Source organism: Mobula hypostoma, chromosome 26, assembly GCF_963921235.1.
Source record: "Mobula hypostoma chromosome 26, sMobHyp1.1, whole genome shotgun sequence".
Lineage (NCBI taxonomy): Eukaryota > Metazoa > Chordata > Chondrichthyes > Myliobatiformes > Myliobatidae > Mobula > Mobula hypostoma.
Genome location: NC_086122.1, coordinates 36043426 through 36062874, shown reverse-complemented (window position 1 = coordinate 36062874; position 19449 = coordinate 36043426). Strand labels below are relative to the sequence as shown.

At 41.0% G+C, this 19449-nt stretch overlaps 1 long non-coding RNA gene across 4 annotated transcripts in view; it reads left to right on the top strand.

Moving 5' to 3' along the window:
* LOC134338301 (uncharacterized) overlaps positions 1 to 19449 on the top strand; it is a 123983-nt gene that overhangs the window by 68605 nt on the left and 35929 nt on the right. For all 4 annotated transcript variants that reach the window (XR_010016200.1, XR_010016198.1, XR_010016197.1 and 1 more), the window contains one exon: positions 12190 to 12321. This is a non-coding gene — a long non-coding RNA (uncharacterized LOC134338301). The remainder of the gene's footprint in view (positions 1 to 12189; positions 12322 to 19449) is intronic.

The window sequence follows — 19449 nt, the reverse complement described above, 5'->3', positions numbered from 1 at the left end:
AATTGCTAATAAAGTATTGAATAAAGGATGTTTGGAGCAATCATTGGAGCTGGGGGCACGTCGTGCAAGTGTAACAAACCCCCAGGGTGCCAGTAGAGTCAATTGTTTTGATTTTGCTGCTATAGCTGGTTTTACCTTGGCATTAGAGAAATGTTCAGAAATTACAAGTGGACCATATTACCAGTCACTTGGACAAGTGTGGATTGATTAGAATTAGTCAACTTACAGTTGCTGAAGGCGGATCATGTCTCACTAACTTACTGGACATTTTCCAGGGAGGTAATCAAGAGAGTCACTGAAGGAAATGGAAATTGTTGTGGTGGAAGTGGATTTTCTAAAGGTGTTTGATAACTTAGCACATAATTACTTTTCATCAAGATTGAATCCCATTGCATAAAGGGGTCAGGAGTAACATGCTTAGAAAACAGCCCAAGGAAACAAAGATATAGAACAGTTCGGCATGGACTAGAAGGGCCGAGATGGCCTGTTTCTGTGCTGTAATTGTTATATGGTTATATGGTTAAGGCAACAAAGAGTAGCTGGGATTCTTTGGGACTAAGGCAGGGTTTCCAAACCTGGTGTCCACAGAGCCCTTGCTTAATGGTATTGGTCCATAGCATAAAAAAGGTTGGGAACCCCTGGACTAAGGTGATATGTACACTGATGCTTCCTTGGATGAGGTATTAGGAACTCTGCTTCTCATAATAGGCACAATGACTATTATAGGTATCACTATAAGTATAACTTCCAAATTTAAGACCATAAAAAGATAGGGGGACAGAATTAGGCCATCTGTCCCATCAAATATGCTCTACCATTTCATCATGGCTGATCCATTTCCCTCTCAGCTCCAATATTTGTCTTCTCCCCGTTTCACTTCATGCCCTGACTAATCAAGAATTTTATCAACCTCTGTCTTAAATATACCCTATGACTTGGCCTCCACAGCCACCTGTGGTAACAAATTCCACAGATTCACCACTCTCGGGCTAAAGAAATTCCTCCTCATCTCCATTCTAAATGGACGTCCCTCTATTCTGAGGCTGTGTCTTCTGGTCCCAGACTCCCCCACCACAGGAAACATTCAATCCACATCCACCCCATCAAGGGCTTTCAACATTCGATAGGTTTCAATGCAATTCCCGTAGTTCTTCAGAATTTGTCTGTGAAGAGGATGTTAATGGACCTCAGGACGTCAGTTGGAAGAATGAGAGAAGGCAATGTAAATAAGATGGTGTTATTTTAAAAGATGCGTGTGAACAAAGGGTTCTAAGGCCATATCTACAAAATTTTTCAATATAATAAGGCAAATTGAGAAAGCAACTGAAAGAGTATTAAGGTTTATAAATAGAGGTAGAGGAATGAGAGCAAGGAACTCATGATGAACAGTGAAAGTTCAAAATACATATATGTCACCATATACAATCCTGAGATTTATTTTCTTATGGGCATTCACAGTAGAACAAAGAAATACAATAGAATCATTTAAAAGAAACTGATAAACAAAGATTGACAAGAAACCAATATGCAAAAGATGAGCTGTGCAAATATAAAATAAATAAATAAATATTACTGAGAACTTGAAAGTGAATCCATAGACGGTGTCAACTGATTAGTTCAGTGTTGAAGTGAGTGAAGGTATCCATGTTGGTTCAAGAGCCTGATGAAGGGTAATAACAATTCCTGAACCTTGTGGTGTGGGACCTAAGGCTCCTATACTTCCTTCCCAATGGCAGTAGCAAGTAGAGAGCCTGGAATCTGGGGGTCCTTGATGATGAAGACTGCCTTCTTGTGTCTGTGCCTCTTGTAGGTGTTTTTAAAGTGTCCTGGATCCTGGGGAGGCTGATGTCCATGATGGACCTGACTTAGTTTACAACTTGCTGTAACCTTCTGTGATTCCATGATTCTTTGCTTCATCTCTTTTTAAAATTTCAATGTTCTTCCTTTTCTTAGGTTTTGTAGCTGTAAGTTAAGCCACAGTCTCTCATCATGTTACAAAAACATTAACAATCTTATGGTGCCTGGTAGCTATGGAAAATACGACTCCCTAACTACTCTAAGTGGCCACTTTATTAAGCAAATATCCAATCAACCAATTATGTGGCGGTAACTCAGTGCATAAAAGCATAAAGATGTGGTCAAGTAATTCTGCTGTTGAGATCAAACATCAGAATGGTGAAGAAGTGTGATCTGAATGAGTTTGACTGTGGAATGATTGTTGGTGCCAGATGGGGTGGGGATGTTGAGCATCTCAGAAACTGCTGATCTCCTGGGATTTTCACACTCAACAGTCTCGAGAGTTTAGAGAATTGTGCAAAAAAACAAAAATCATCCAGTTTTGTGGGTGAAAATACCTTGTTAATGAGAGAGATCAAAGGAGAATGACCAGACTGCTTAAAGCTGACAGGAAGACAGATAACCACATGTTACAACAGTGGTGTGCAAAAGAACATCTCTAAACATGCAACATCTCAGAACTTGAAGTGGATGGGCTACAGTAGCAGAAGTCGATGAACAGAAGTTACCTAATAAAGTATGTCATGAAATTTGATGTTTTGTGGCAACAGTATAGTGCAGTACATAAAAATGCTATAAATTGCAATAAGAAGATAAAAAATAATTAATAGTGTAAAAAGGAAGCAAAGGAGGTAGTGTTCATGGTTTTATAGATGTTCAGAAATCTGATGGCAGAGGCGAAGTGGAATTCAAGTGATTTATGCACTTAAAATAGAGCTCGTCATTTTAGTACCACCCACCACTTTTTCAAATTTGATCTCAAGCAGCACCTCAACTTTATCTTCCTTTGCTAACAGAGGATAATCCTTTAGACTGAACTTGGAGTGGGATAATGAGGCAGTAAGTCAGCTATTTAAATTGTTAGCTGAAATGCCACTGTAGTATTACCCATTGTACTTAGCTCTCTTTAAGTCAAAAGATTGCGTGCTCAAGCTCCAATTCGATCACGAGATCCAGGTCGGCATTCCAGCTGCCCTCAGAGGAAATGCTGCACTGCCAAATGCCTGTCTTGTGTGGATGTTAACATCTCCCTGGCAATATTTGGAAGAAGAACATACAAGTTTCCCCAGCTATTTCTGCATGAACATTTATTAAGCACGTTCTTTGTCCATCAACGTATTATTTGTCCACTGTTACATTACTGCATGGAGAGGTTTGCCAAATAGAATTTGATTGTCATGTTTTCTACGTTGCTGTAGTTACTGCAATTCATAAGAGCTTTGTGGGAAATATGTGATGTCCCGAGAATGTGAAAGGTATTTCATGGGCACAAGTTCATTTCTTACTCTGTTTTGCATCCATCTCCAACATCAGTGCTGCCCTACCATTTAATCTTCTAGGGCAATCACCAAGCTGCTGTATTTCAGGGATAAAACAGGTTCCTTTCAATGGGACAGCACTGAAGCATGGCAGTTAATGCAATCCCTTTACAGTGCTGGTGATCACCAACCAGGGTTCAACTTCCATTGCTGTCTGTTAGGAGTTTGTATGCTCTCTCTGTGATTGCATCAGGTGCTCTGGTTTCCTCCCACGTTCCAAAGACATGTGTTTAGGGTTAAGGTTGGTGAGCTGAGTGCCTACTATGTTGTTGCCGGAAGCTTGTTGACACTGGGGGGCTGCCCCCAGCACATCCTCGGACTGTGTTTGTCGATGACACAAAATAATACATTTAAATATATGTTTCAATGTGGATGTGACAAATAAAGATAATATCTATCTATCTATCTATTCTTCCTTCCTCTGAACCATGCTACCCAGCAATCCCCGATTTAATGCTAGCCTAAACATGGGCAATTTACAATGACCAATCAACCTATCAACTGGTACGTCTTTGGACTGTGGGAGGAAACCAGAGCACCCGGAGGAAACCCACGTAGTCATGGGGAGAACATACAAACTCCTTACAGGCCGCGGTGTGAATAGAACCCAGGTCACTAGTACTGTAAAATGTTGTGTTAACCACTAAGCTACCATGACACCTCACAATTTTTACAAAACAAAAATTAAGAATATCATTTAATACAAGTGCCCAGCCATTGTGGGAGCAGGGTGTTAACTCCAATGGACCCTGCGGTGGTATAGTCATGATCAAGTGATGAAAAATTGATACAGATTATCTTGTGCGCAGCCGCAAGCAATTAATAATTAGGGTGACCTTTGTCTGCTTTTTTCTTTTTTTTTCTGATTCTTTGTGTGAAAGTCTTATTATTTTCAATCTTAATGACGGGCATTTTTGCAAAATTTAATTTATGCTGATTAACGACACCTTGCTTTGGGCTACGGTGGATTTGCATGTGTATCTGTGTATTTATTTGTGTGTGGGTTTGTGCGTGGCTGCACTTGCATATGTGCATCAGCTTTAGCTGTCTATCATCTGCAATCTGTGTGGAGGTGTCATGAATATTAATCTTATTACTTCCTTTACATGTGACCTCGAACAACTTAAGAGGATAGAAGCATCAGATGCTAGGGAACACCTTAACCTGCAAGTAATGAAGTCACACGATAGCTCACCTTAAAAAGCACTTAAGTTTCACTGGCTTTAGGTATTGGAGCTCTCTCCCAACAGGGCTGTGGAAATATCTTGACCACAGTAGCTATTTGGGACTGTCAGCAAATAATGGACTTACTAGGCTTTCTACCTTCTGTAAATAAATAAAAAGATAGTTGAGTAATGCGCACGAAATGCTGGATGAACTCAGCAGGTCAGGAGGGGAATAAACAGTCGATGCTTCCTTCCTCAGGCCTGGAAAGGAAGGGGGCAAAGGTTAGTGGGGGGGGGTGAGTGGAGGGGAAGGAATACAAGCTGGCAGGTGATAGGTAAGATCAGGTGAGGTGGATGGAGGCTGGGTGGGGCAGGGGAGACGGTGAGGTAAGATGCTGGGAGAGGATAGGTGAAGGATTGAAGAAGAAGGAATCTAACAGAAGAGGACAGTAGAACAAAGGAAAAAAGAGAAGCTGGAGGGGGACTGTGGGATGCTCAGGCGAGAAGAAGAGTCGGGGTGAGAGGGTAACCAGAATGAGAAATGGAAAAGGGGGAGGAGAGAAATAACTGGAAGTTTGAGAAATTAATGTTCATGTCACCAGGTTGGAGGCTACTCAGATAAAATATATTGATAGGCAGTCAAATCTGCTAATAAGACCATAAGAGCAAAATTAGGCCATTAGGCCCATTAAGTCTGACTTATTATCCCTCTCAACATCATTCTCCTACCTTCTCCCCATAACCTTTGTCACCCTGACTAATCAAGAACCTGTCAGCCTCACTTTAAAATACTCAATGACTTGGCCTCCACAGCTGTCTATGGCGATGAATTCCTCTGACTCATCAGGCTGGAGAAATTTCTCCTCATCTCTGTTCTAAATGGACATCCCTCTATTCTGAGGCAGTGCCCTCGTGTCCCACACTCACCCACAGTAGGAAGCATCCTCTCCACCCGTACTCTATCTAAGCCTTTCAATATTTGATATGTTTCATTGAGATTCTTCTAAACTCCCACAAGTTCAGGCCCAGAACCATCAAATGCTCCTCATGTGTTCACACTTCCATTCCCCGAATCATTCTCATAACCCTCTCCAATGCCAGCACACCTTTTCTTAGTTAAGGGGTCCAAAACTGCTCACAGTACTCCACGTGCTGTCTGATCTATGCCTTATAAAGCCTCAACATGACATCCTTCCTTTTATATTCTAGTCCTTTTGAAATGAATGCTGACATTGTCTTTGCCATAGACTCACCTGCAAGTTAATCTTTAGGGAATCCTGCAAGAGGACTCAAGTCCCTTTGCAACTCAGAGCTTTGAGTTTTCTCCCCATTTAGAAAATAGTCTGTGCCTTTATTCCTGCTGCCAAAGTGCATGACCATACACTTCCCTACACTATATTCCATCTGCCACATCTTTGCCTATTTTCCTAATTGTAAACTTCCCAATGCTCTAACTTCTATTTTTTTTGCTGTACTATCTCCCCTCACTTTTGGTTTTATATTGTCTTTGACTTCCCTTGTCAGCCATGCTGGCCTCATCCTCCCTGTAGAATACTTCTTCGACTTTGGTATGTGTCGTTCCTGTGCCTTCCAAATTACTCCCAGAAACTCCAGCCATTGCTGTTCTGCTGTTATCCCTGCTAGTGTCTCCTTCCAATAAACATTGACTTGCTCCTCTCTCATGCCTCTGTAATTCCCTTTACTCCACTAGGATACTGATGCATCTGACTTTAGATTCTCCCTCTCAAACTGCAAGGTGCATTCTATCATATTATGATCACTAGCACAGATATAAAATGTTGGAGGAACTCAGCAGGTCAGGCAGCAGTCATGGAAAGGAATAAGCAGTCAACATTTTGGCCTGAGATCCTTCTTCAAGACACTGACCCCTAAGAGGTCCTTTACCTTAAGCTCCCAAATCAAACCTAGTTCATTACACAGAACTACCATTTCCCTAGTGGACTCAAACTCAAGTGCTCTAAAAAGCCATCTCATTGGCATTCTAAAAATTCCCTCACTTGGATCCAGCACCAACCTGATTTTCCCAATCTACTGTATCTGCGTATGAAACTCCCCATGATTGTTGAAACACGCATTTTCTATCTCCCATTTTAATTTGTACCCCACATCCTGGCTACAGTTTGGAAGCCTGTATATAACTTCCAACAGGGTCTTCTTTTACCCAGGCAGTTTCTTAACTCTACCTACAAGGATTCTACATCTTCTGATCCTATGTCACCTCTATTTAAGAACTTGATTTCATTTTTTTACCAACAAAGCCACCTCACTCCCTCTGTCTACTTGCTTGTCCCTTTCAATACAATGCGTATCCTTGGATGTTAAGCTCACAACTATGATCTTCCTTCAAACAGGACTCCGTTATCCCCACAATGTCATACCTGCCAATCTCTAACTGCGCTACAGGATCATCTACCTTATTTCAGTACTGTATTTATTATCCTTTTCGATTTTGCCCCCGTGTTACATCTCAACTCATCCCACTTACTGCAATTTTGCCCTATCATATACTTTTCCTTTTTCACAGTGTCACTTCACACTGTATCTACTTCTATAACAACAGCCCCAACAACTCTAGCAAACCTGTCTGCAAGGATATTGGTCCCCCTGAACTTCAGATGTAACCCACCCTTTTCGTACAGGTCATACCTTCCCCAGAAGAAATCCCAATCATCTCGAAATCTAAAACCCTGCACCCTGCACCAATTCTTTAGCCTTGAATTCATCTGCTAAATCATTGGATCAGGCAGCAATCCAGAGATTACCACCCTTGAGGTCCTGTTTTTCATCTTTCCACCTGACTCCCTATATTCTCTCATCAGGACCTCCTCCCTTGTCATATGAGGAGTATTTGAGAGATAGATAGATACTTTATTGATCCCAAGAGAAATTACAGTTTAACAAAAGCATTACAAGTGCACAGATATACAAATATTAGAACAGAAATAAGAAAGAATAAAAATAAGTTACCTTAAATATAAGATGTACAAGAATTACAAGTCAAAGATTACAAAATAACTTCCCCGGCTATAGGTTGACTCATTATAGAGCCTGATGGCCGAGGGTAAGAATGACCTCATATACCACTCTTTGGAATGGCGCAGTTGTCTTAGTCTGTTACTAAAAGTGCTCCTTTGTTCAGCCAAGGTGGCACGCAGAGGGTGAGAAACATTGTCCAGAATTGCCAGCATTTCCCAGAGGGTCCTTTGTTCTACCACAGCCTCCAGCACACAGTCACTGTGGCTTCCATGGGAGGTCTCCCCCCACCCCCATAGTAATTTTGGAAACTCTGATGGAAAAGTATCCTTTAAGTTTTATATTTTGCAACTAGCCATCTTGTCTCTGTACCATCCTTTCTCCCAGTATCTCTCGGTTCCAAGTTCCCAACCATCCTTCGGTGTCCTGTCCAATGAGTCTATCTTCTTCAAAGTGAGTGTCAGTAGAGTATTCAACTCTGTGAGGGTAACACAGTCAATCCTAAGTCACTAGATATTTATACATGGGAGTTAATTTTCCACCTTTTACTACTAATAATATCACTGTAACTTGCCCAGGCACTTCTGGGCTTGCTACAAATGAACTTCCATTAAAATGATACTGAATTTACTAAGCTATGGCATGCCAATGCGACTATATTTTCATTGTAGATTACTCTTGCATAGTGAGAATAATAATCAAATTATCACAAATGGCAGTCTGGATTGTCTGTACAATTGCATAAATTTGGTAATTTAGCAAAAAAGCACAGATGAATTAGTAAAACTGTACCGGCTTATAATAATACACAAGCAAAGTTTTGCAGATGCTAGTAATCTGAAATAAAGCTATAAAATGTTGCAGATGCTAGTAAAGAGAAAGAATTGGCATTACAAATCAGCAGTCTCTCTGCTTCTTTCTCCATGGACGCAGCCTGATTGGGTAGTTCCACTCGAATATTCCTAAACACTTTATAATGAGAAAAATAATTAAAGGATCATGTCCTTCTATACCAGGGGTCCCCAACTTTTTTTGTGCCATTTATTTATTGACGTACAACACAGAAAGGGCCCTTCTGGCCCTTCAAGCCAATCCACCCAGCAATCCCCTGATTTAGGCCTAGCCTAATCACAGGACACTTTACCATGACCAATTAACTTACCAACTCTACGTCTTTGGACTGTGGGAGGAAACTGGAGCACCTGGAGGAAACTCACGTGGCCATGGGGAGAACGTACAAACTCCTTACAAGCAGTTGCATGAAACCCGGGTCACTGGTACTGTAAAGCACTGTGCTAACCACTACGTTACCATGGATCGCAGGTTGGGACCCCTCCTCCATAGTGTCCAGTCATGAACTTTATGAACAATGTTACGTTGGATAATTATGCCCCACATTGAGCGTGGATGTTGGTGATTTCATTTTAAGTATGTAATTGTTTTCTTTAACTATTCTAAACCTTGTAATTTACATTTGAAGTAATAAATAAGTCGTCTGCCAGTGTCGCTTTATATAGAAAGAAACCTAAATTTAAACTATACCAATTAAATAAAGATAGGCGTAAGAGTGTAGGTGATATGCTGCAACTGCAATATGTGTGAGCTGATGGAAAATATTGTGATCCATGACGACAGCACCTACAGTGTTTTTCTGATGTACAAAACTGGATTTTGGTGTGGGCGGTGTGGAGCGTGCAGGGGAGGGGGTGGATATAGACGTACGAGTGAATGGGCAAGGACATGGAAGAAAATGAGAAGTAATGGAAAGTAATGTGGAAAAATATGAGGTCATCTGCTTAGGTAGAATAAATACTGTAGGATAGCTGTTTTTAAAAAAACAGTAATAGACTGAAAGGTGATAGTATTCAGAGGGAACTGAGTGCCTTGTGCACAAATAAGTGGAAGTTAGCTCACTACAACAGCAAACATGATAATTTGAGTACAAGATTAGAGTCGTCTTGCAGCAACTATATATGGCTTGCACCAATTATAAAGAGTGGCGAAGAGTGGAATATTACGTACATATTTGATGTCCCTATCTAAGGAAGAATTTGCTAGTGATACTTGGAGTACATCAGATGAATTTTGGGGATGGTAGGATTGTCACCTGAGGACAGATTAACTTAACCATACACAAATTGCGGTCGAATCAATAAGATCAGAGAATTGATTGTGTGCACAAAAGATTGATATGGGAGAAATGAGTATCAGTTCTTGGACTATTGGCATCTGTGCTGAGGAAGAGGTGAGACATTGTGTAGGGAGGTCTGGGACCTGTCTCCCCTGGAACTGAATAAATTGTGCTATAGATAAGGCTTTAAAGTGCATCGTCAGAACAAGGTGCTGGTGAGAGAAAATTTAGCAAATTAAAGAAAAAAGACAATTGACACAGACTGGCTTAATCAAATTAGCAGTAATGACGTGGAGGTCAAATTTGTATAGAACACTATTTTTAAAACAGTATATTGAGGACCCAGTGAAGGAACAGATTTATGTGCTTGTGCTCTGAGAAAGGGTCAAGTTATAGTCTGATGTTCAAGGATCAGAATTAGGAATAATCTTGTATTAAGTTTGAAAGTGACTTTGTTCAGTCTGAAATCAGGGTCTAAAATCTATACAAAGGTTTGGATCTTACATTGGCCAAGGTGAATTGTGAAACTTTTTTGGAAGGAATTGGGAAATGATGTTAGAAGGAATGAATAAAACAGACAATGGTGAACATTTAAATCGTACAGCCCGATATATGAAGAGCTGTCTCTTTGGTTCAAAAAGAAAAGTTAAATGCAGACTTGTGTATCACAAGAGCAAGCTTTGTAAAGTTTCACAGAACATTTAGTGCCATGGATTGAGAAGATTTCTATTCACTATGAAAGGGGACCAAGACACTAATGAGGAAAGGAAGAGCAGAAGAGTATTCACTAAACAAACATGAAATCACACAGTAAAATTTTCTACAAACAAGTAAAAAGGAAAAGAAATGTCAGAAAACAAATGTAACCTCACAGTTTAAGAAGGAAAGAGGAAGAAAAATGAGAAATTACAGATTAATTAACCTGATAATAGAGGTCAGAGAAATAGTTTGAATGTATTGCTAAGATGCTGGCAAGGTCTATTGTCACCGGCATGTCGTGAAGTTTGTTGTGATTATGAAAGTATCCGAATCAGGTTTAATGTCATTGGAATATGTCGTGAAATATGTTGTTTTGCAGTAGAATTACATTGCAACACGTAATAATAAAAACTGTACATTAGAGTCGGAGTCATAGAAAAGTACAGCAGAGAAACAGGCCCTTTGGTCCATCTAGTCCATACTGAACCACTTAAGCTGCCTACTCCCATTGACCTGCGCCGGAACCATCGGCCTCCATATCCCTACCATCCATGTACTTATCCAAACTTCTCTTCAATGTTGAAATTTTATATATATATTACAAAAGTTCAAAGTAAGATTTATTATCAGAGTACAAACATGTCACCACATACAACCCTGAGATTCTTTTTCTGCAGGCACACTTAGCAAATCTATAGAACAGAAACTGTGAACTCCAAATCTCAAGAACAGTAAAAAAAAAGTGCAAATGCAGATATAAATAAATAGCAATACATAACGAGCATGAAATAACAATATAACAGAGCCTTTAAATGAGTATAGCTTTCCCATTTTGTTCAAGAGACTGATGGTTGAGGGGTGGTAACTGTTCTTGAACTTGGTGGTGTGAGTCCTGGGGCACCTGTACCTTCTACCTGAGAAAAGAGCATGTCTTGGCTGCTGAGGATCTCTGATGATGGATGCTGCTTTTCTACGGCAACATTTCATGTAGATGTGCTCGATGTTTGGGAAGTTTTTACTCATGAAGTACTGGGCCAAATCCACTGCCTGTTGTAGGATTTTCCACTCAAAGGCATTGGTGTTCCCATACCAGGCCGTGATGCAGTCAGTAGTGCAAAACAAGTAAAAAAGTAGTGAGGTAGTGTTCATGTGAATATGAAAAGGAAATCACATTTGACAAGAGTATTAGTTATTGGATTTGTGTAACTGTGGCTGGTAGCAGAGGCTGGTTTGAAGCATTCTTGAACTTTGGGCTCCTTGGGAAGAATAAACAAGATTGCAAACAAATTTTGGTAGATATGAGTAATTGGAGTGAGAAACTTTAACTTGTGCTGATATGTCTTTTTTGGTTTTTTATAGGGGGTAAGATTTTACTAGTCAAAAGCGCAGCCCTTGGTCATGTCCAAGTTGAAATTTATTCATTCATCTATACGCATGTATACAGCTAAACAAAACAACCTTCTTCAGGAACCAAGATGCAAAACACAGTACATATTGTATGTCACATACAGCACAGCAAATAATATTAATGCAATAATATTTACAGTTAGAAAAAGTACTCTGTAAATGTACAAGTGGATATTAAGTACTGTATATGATATGTACAGTAGTTAAATATATTGATGCTACTGGCACTGTCATAAATCATTTGTACTGGTTGGTAGCAGGGTGTTCAGACAGCTAGCAGCCTGGGGAAGAAGCTGATCCCCAGTCTAACAATCCTTGTTCTTGTACTGTGAAACCTTCTACCTGGTGGAAGGAAGTCAAAGAGATTGTGGGACAAATCGGGGGAAGGAGGTGGTCCTTGACAATGCTGACAGCCTTGGTTGTGTTGTAACTGAGGTTTGTTGCTCTTTTTACACAGGATTGGATCGGACAATGAGTATCGACACTGGACTAGCTGGTAATTTATGGATATGCCAGCGACCAGGTGAACACTGGACTGCACTCAAAAGATTTCTGTGGCAGGTGGAGGGATGTTTACTCTTTTGCGATGGTGAGTGGCTTTGCCATTTACTTTCAACCTTGAGGCATTAGATTGAAGAAATGAGGATTGATGATATCAAATATAAAATAAGCTTTAAGTTTATCTGAAGGTTGAACATATCACTTGTTAAAAGTTGGGTAAGACTTTGAGGTCAGCTGCTTTAGGTCATTGTGAAGTTGTATTGATAGTGGCTTAAAAGGAATAAAAGAAATTATTTAGTGAGATACAGTATGGAATTGGCCCTTCTGGTCCTGCAAGTCACACTGCCCAGTAATCCCTGAACGTAATTGTAACCTAATCATGGGATAATTTCAAATGACCAATTAACCTATCACCTGGTACATCCTTGGACTGTGGGAGAGAACTGTAACACCCAGAGGAAACCCATGCAGTCATGGGCAGACTGTACAGACTCAGTACAGGCAGCGGCTTCAGTTGCTGGTACTGTAAAACGTTCTGCTATCTACTACCATGCCACCCCTATTTAGTGGGCAGCCTGCAAATAATGAATGACACAGCACTAGATTGAAATGAATTGCGCTGAACTGAATATAAGGCTATAAGACCATAAAATATAGAAGAATTGGGCCATTTGGCCCATCGAGTCTGTTCTGCCATTTCATCATGGCTGATCCAATTTTCTTCTCAGCCCCAGTCTCCTGCCTTCTCCCCACATTCCTCCATGCCCTGAGCAATCAAGAATCTATCAACCTCTGCCTTAAATATATATAAAGACTTGGCCTCCACAGCTGCTTGTGGCAAAGAATTTCACAGATTCACCCTCTCCAGCTAAGGAAATTCCTCCTCATTGCCCTTCTAAAAGGACAGACTCTATTCTGAGACTGTGTCCTCTGGTTTTAGACTCTCCCACCATAGGAAACATCCTCTCCACATCCACTCTATCAAAGCCTTTCACCATTCAATGGATTTCAATGAGGTCACACCTCATTTTTTGAATTCCAGTGAATACAGGCTCAGAGACATCATATGCTCTTCATATGACAAGCTATTCAACCCTGGAATCATTTTTGTGAACCTCCTTTAAACCCCCTACAGTTTCAGCACATCCTAAGTGGCCTAAAACTGCCCACCACTAAGCACATCTTTCCCTCCCCGCCTCTCTCTGCTTTCAGCAGGGATCGCTCCCTACGCGACTCCCTTGTCCATTCGTCCTCCCCCATCCCTCCCCACTGATCTCCCTCCTGGCACTTATCCTTGTAAGCGGAACAAGTGCTACACATGCCCTTACACTTCCTCCCTTACCACCATTCAGGGCCCCAGACAGTCCTTCCAGGTGAGGCGACTCTTCACCTGTGAGTCGGCTGGGGTGATATACTGCGTCCGGTCCTCCCGATGTGGCCTTCTATATATTGGTGAGACCCGACGCAGATTGGGAAACCGCTTTGCTGAACACCTATGCTCTATCCGACAGAGAAAGCAGGATCTCCCAGTGGCCACACATTTTAATTCCACATCCCATTCCCATTCTGACATTTCTATCCACGGCCTCCTCTACTGTAAAGATGAAGCCACACTAAGGTTGGAGGAACAACATCTTATATTCCATCTGGGTAGCCTCCAACCTGATGGCATGAACATCGACTTCTCTAACTTCCACTAATGCCCCACCTCCCACTCGTACCCCATCCGTTATTTATTTTTATACACACATTCTTTTTCTCTCTCTCCTTTTTCTCCCTATGTCCCTCTGACTATACCCCTTGCCCATCCTCTGGGTTCCCCCCCTGGTCTTTCTCCCTGGGCCTCCTGTCCCATGATCCTCTCATATCCCCTTTGCCAATCACCTGTCCAGCTCTTGGCTCCATCCCTCCCCCTCCTGTCTTCTCCTATCATTTTGGATCTCCCCCTCCCCCTCCCACTTTCAAATCCCTTACTCACTCTTCCTTCAGTTAGTCCTGACGAAGGGTCTCGGCCTGAAACATTGACTGTACTTCTTCCTGGAGATGCTGCCTGGCCTGCTGTGTTCCCCAGCAACTTTGATGTGTGTTACCAAGGTTTTATAATGTCTCAACATTGCATTCTTGCTTTTTTATTTTAGTCCTCTAAAAATGAATGCTAACGTTGCATTTGTCCTTCTCACCACAGACTCAACCTGCAAATTAACCTTTAGGAATCCTGCACAAGGACTCCCAAGTCCCTTTGCATCTCAGTTTTAGCATTTTCTCTCCATTTATAAAATAGTCAACCCTTTCATTTCTTCTACCTAAGTGCATGGCCATACACTTCCCTGAAACTATATTCCACCTGTCACTTCTTTGCCCATTCTCCTAATCTGTTTGTCCTTCTGTAGCCTCCTTATTTCTTGAAAACCACCTGCCCCTCCACCTATCTTCATATTGTCTGCAAACTTTAGAGAAGAGCCGTCAATTCCATCATCCAAGTCATTGACATTTAATGTAAAAAGAATCGGTCCCAGCCCAGGCTCTTGTGGATACCACTAGTCATCAGTAGCCAACCAAAAAAGGCTCCCTTTATTCCCACTTTGCCTCCTGCAAATCATCTGCTGCTTTATCCATGCTAGCATCTTTCCTGTAATACCAGGGGCTTGTAGCTTGTTAAGCAGCCTCTTGTCAAACCACGTCAAGGCCTTCTGAAAATCCAAGCACGCAACATCAACCAATTCTCCTTTGTCTATACTGCTTGTTACTTCTTCAAAGAATTGAATCAGATTTCGCAAGCAAGAGTTTCCCTTAAGGAAACTGTGCTGACTGCAGTCCATTTTATCACCTGCCTCCAAGTACCCTGAGACCTCATCCTTAATGATTAACTCCAACATCTTCCCAACTACTGAGGGCAGACTAATTGGTCTATTGTTTCCTTTCTTCAGCCTCTCTCCCTTCTTGAAGAGTGGAGTGACATTTGCAGTTTCCAGACTTCAGGAACATTCCAGAATCTAGTGATTCTTGAAAAACCATTAGTAATGCCTTCACAATCTTTTCAGTCACCTCTTTCAGAACCCTGGGGTTTACAGCATCTGGTCCAGGTGACTTATCTACCTTCAGACATTTCAGTTTCCCAAGAACCTTCTCCCTAGTAATAGAAACTTCACACACTTCATGACCCCTGACTCACTGGATCTTCCATTATGCTGCCAGTGTCTTTCACAATGCAGACTGATGCAAAATACTTATTCTCTTTGTTCGCCATTTCCTTGTCCTCCATTACTACCTCTCCAGCATAGCTTTCTAATGGTCTGATATCCACTCTCACCTCTCTTTCACTTCTTATGTATCTGAACAAACTGTAATATTATTGGATAGCTTACATCCACATTCTATCTTTACCTTCTTAATGACTTTTTTTTTGCCTTCTGTTGGTTTTTAAAATCTTCCCCATCCTCTAACTTCCCACTAATTTTTGCTCTATTATATGCCCTCTCTTTGGCTTTTATGTTGGCTTTGACTTCTCATTAGCCACAGTTGTGTCATCTTGCCAATGGAATACATCTCCCTCTTTGGGATGAATACATCTTGTGCCTTTCAAATTGCTTCTAGTAATTCCAGCCTTTGCTGTTCTGCCGTCATCCCTGCCAGTGTTCTTTTCCAATCAATTCTGGCCCACTCCTCTCTCATGCCGCTGTAATTCCCTTTACTCCACTGTAATACTGATGCATCTGACCTTAGCTTCTCCTTCTCAAATTTCAGGGTGAATTTGATCATGTTATGAACATTTGTCCCAAATATGTATATTCACCTTAAATCCTCTAATCGATTCCAGTTCATTGCACAACATCCAATCTAGAACAGCTGATCCCATAGTGAGCTCAACCACAAGCTGCTCTAAAAAGCTATATTGTAGGCATTCTAGAAAACCACCCTCTTGGAATCCAGCACCAACCCAATTTTCCCTTTCTACCTGCATATTGAAATCCCTCATGACTATTGTAATATTGCCCTTTTGGCATGCGATGTCTATCTCCCATTTTAACTTGTAGACCACATCCTTACTACTGCTTGGGGGTCTGTATACAACACCCATCAGGATCTTTTTACCCTTGCAGTTCCTTAGCTCCATCCACAATAATTCAATACCTTCTGGCCATATGTCATCTCTTTCTAATGATTTGATTTCATTTTTTACCAAAAGAGCAATCCTGTCCCCTCTGCCTTTCTGTCCGTCCTTTTGATGCAATGTGTATCTTTGGACATTAAGCTCCCAGCTGTAGTATTCTTTCAGCTATGATTCAGTGATGCCTACAGCATCATGCATGCCAATCTGTAACTGTGCTACAATTTCATCTACCTTATTCGGTATCCTGCGTGTATTCAAATATCAAACCTGTAATTCACCCTTTTCGATCTTGTCCACTTTTTACTTTGCAACTCATCCTGTTGACTGTTGTTTGCCCTAACAACAACCTCTCCTCACTACAATAGCTGCTTTGCAAAAAGATTAGATTAGATTAGATTATGAAGATACGCAGTCCTCTTTTATTGTCATTTAGTAATGCATGCATTAAGAAATGATACAATATTTCCTCCGGTGTGATATCACAAAACACAGGACAGACCAAGACTGAAAAAACTGACAAAACCACATAATTATAACATATAGTTGCAACAGTGCCACAATACCATAACTTGATGAAGAAGTCCATGAGCACAGTAAAAGTTCAAAGTCTCTCAAATGTCACCTCACCTTCAGCTCTATCACTGTGGTTCCCATCCCCCTGCTAAATTAGTTTAAAATGTCCTGAACACATCTAGCCAACGTGCCCGCAAGGATGCTGGACCCCCTCTGGTTGAAGTGTAACTTATCCCTTTTGTACAGATCATACCTTCTCCAGAAGAGATCCCAATGATCCAGAAATCTGAACCCCCTGCCCCTGCACAAGTTCCTCAAGCCTGCATTCACCTACCAAATCATCCTATCTCTACCTTCTCTGGCATGTGCAGCAGGCAGAAATCCAGAGATTACTACCCTGGAGGTCCTGTTTCTCAGCTTTCTACCTGGACTCTTTCGATTTTGTGTTTTATATTCTGTGTTTTTCACTATTTGAATGATTTGTTATTTTTTTGCGTGTGGGGTGAGTTAATGTTTTTCATTGAATGGGGTGTATGGTTTTCTTTGTTTCATGGTTGTCTGTGGAGCAGATGAATCTCAGGGTTGTATACTGAATACATACTTTGAACTAGTTACTAGCTTACCAAGTAATGAAGGCATTCTCCAGCTCAGCATCCACACGATCATCCATACGAATGCTGAATAATAAAGTCAATAACCATTTACCCATCCAATAGCAACCAAACGTTCACCCACTCAACACTGACACTAACAATTACTTGCATTTATATTGTGTGATGAAATAGCTCGAGTGCTTTGTTAATTGCTGATCAGAGGAAGTTTGTGTCAAACATAAATCCTGATCTAAGGTATTTAAATGGAATGGCCTATTTCCCTGTTCTGGATGCCACGAGGTTATGTATTTATCTACAATATCACCATCAGGACCACCAAAGAGTGAATTAATCATCAAAATGCTAATTAATTATCAAAGGATGCCAAGAGGGGATTTTCCCAAATTTTATTTTTTCATACAGTGCGGAATAGGCCCTTCCAGCCCTTTGACAGTGTCACCCTGTAACCCCAGTTTAACCCTAGCCTACTCACGGGACAAATTGCATTAACTAATTAACCTGCTAATTGCTACATCTTTGGATTGTGGGAGAAAACAAGAGCACACCTATGATATGTTATATAATTCTAAAACATAAAAGCTAATTGAAAGGAAAAAGATGGGAGCCTAAGAGAACGGGTCTTAGTTTTGTTTTTATGTTAAGTGAAGTGCTCAAGTATGGCGTGGTGATGTAATGACGTATGCAATTTGCATACTTTTACACATAACCCGCAATACTTTATGAAAATAACAATGCTTAATCAAACAATATATTTACAATATTACTCAAATATTGCGGAGATATTAAATACACAATACCTGAGAAAATGCATGTATTCCTCAGGGAGGAAGTACCGACTCCTTTCAGATGATGTTGAAGTTGAACTCTGAGCTCTGCCTCGAGCTATGACCATGAGGCTACCATGGTGCCCCTTATGAAACAAACTTTCTCATTGACCAACACAATGGAGCAGTTGGGAATGGTGACAAAGGGGGCGGCCATTACAGAGTAGGTACTGTGGAAGGAAGAGGAAACCAGAGCCTGGGACCGGGTTCCAGAATTCCTGATAAAGTTAAGAAGATTGAGGTTTGCTAGAAGCAAGTAAGAGGAGTATAGAGGACCCCAAAGGATTGTATTACTGCAGGCAGTTATGGTGATAGGGGGACCACCAAAAGACTTCAACATAAGATGAGGAAATGTTGCAAAACATAAAGTTTCACGACAGAAGTCAGTAATAAAAAGCCTGATTCTGATTTTTTTGTGTGTTGCTTGGATTTCCAGCATTTGCAGATGTTCTTGTGTTTCTGATTCTGATGTTGCTCAGCCCATACATGTAACCTGACTGTGCCTTGGGATATCTGCTACTGCAGCCACTTTTGAATCCTCTTCCACTATCGTTGTTTTTGTCCTGTTTGGGAAAGTGACCGTTATCTTACATGGATTCATACAGCAGTAATTTATTTATTCCTCAGCCCTGGATACATCTGTTCTACGCATTCACAATGTTGCCAACAGGGTGATCAGTCAAGGAGACACTTCCTCATCTTTATCTTTTTTACTTTTCTATATATATCATTTTATCTCTCCACCTTTTTGTTACTTTAATATTTTCCTTTCTTCATCCTATTCCCACCTTTTATATCTCTCTATTATTTTCACAGAGCAGCCATATTTCATTTGGAGTTTGAAGAGATTTGCTTTGTCATCTAAAACATTTAAACTTCTATAGTTGTACTGTGGAGAGCATTCTAAGTGGCTCTATCACTGTCTGGTATGGAGGGGCTTCTGCAGAGGACCGAAAGAAGCTGCAGAAAGTTTTAAAATTAGTCAGCTCCATCTTGGGTGCTAGCCTCCAAAGTTTCCAAGACATCTTCAAGGAGCGGATCCTCAGAAAGGCGGCGTCCATCATTAAGGACCCCCATCACCCAGGACATGTCGTCTTCTCACTGCTACCATCAGGTAGGAGGTACAGAAGCCTGCAGGCACACACTCAGTGATT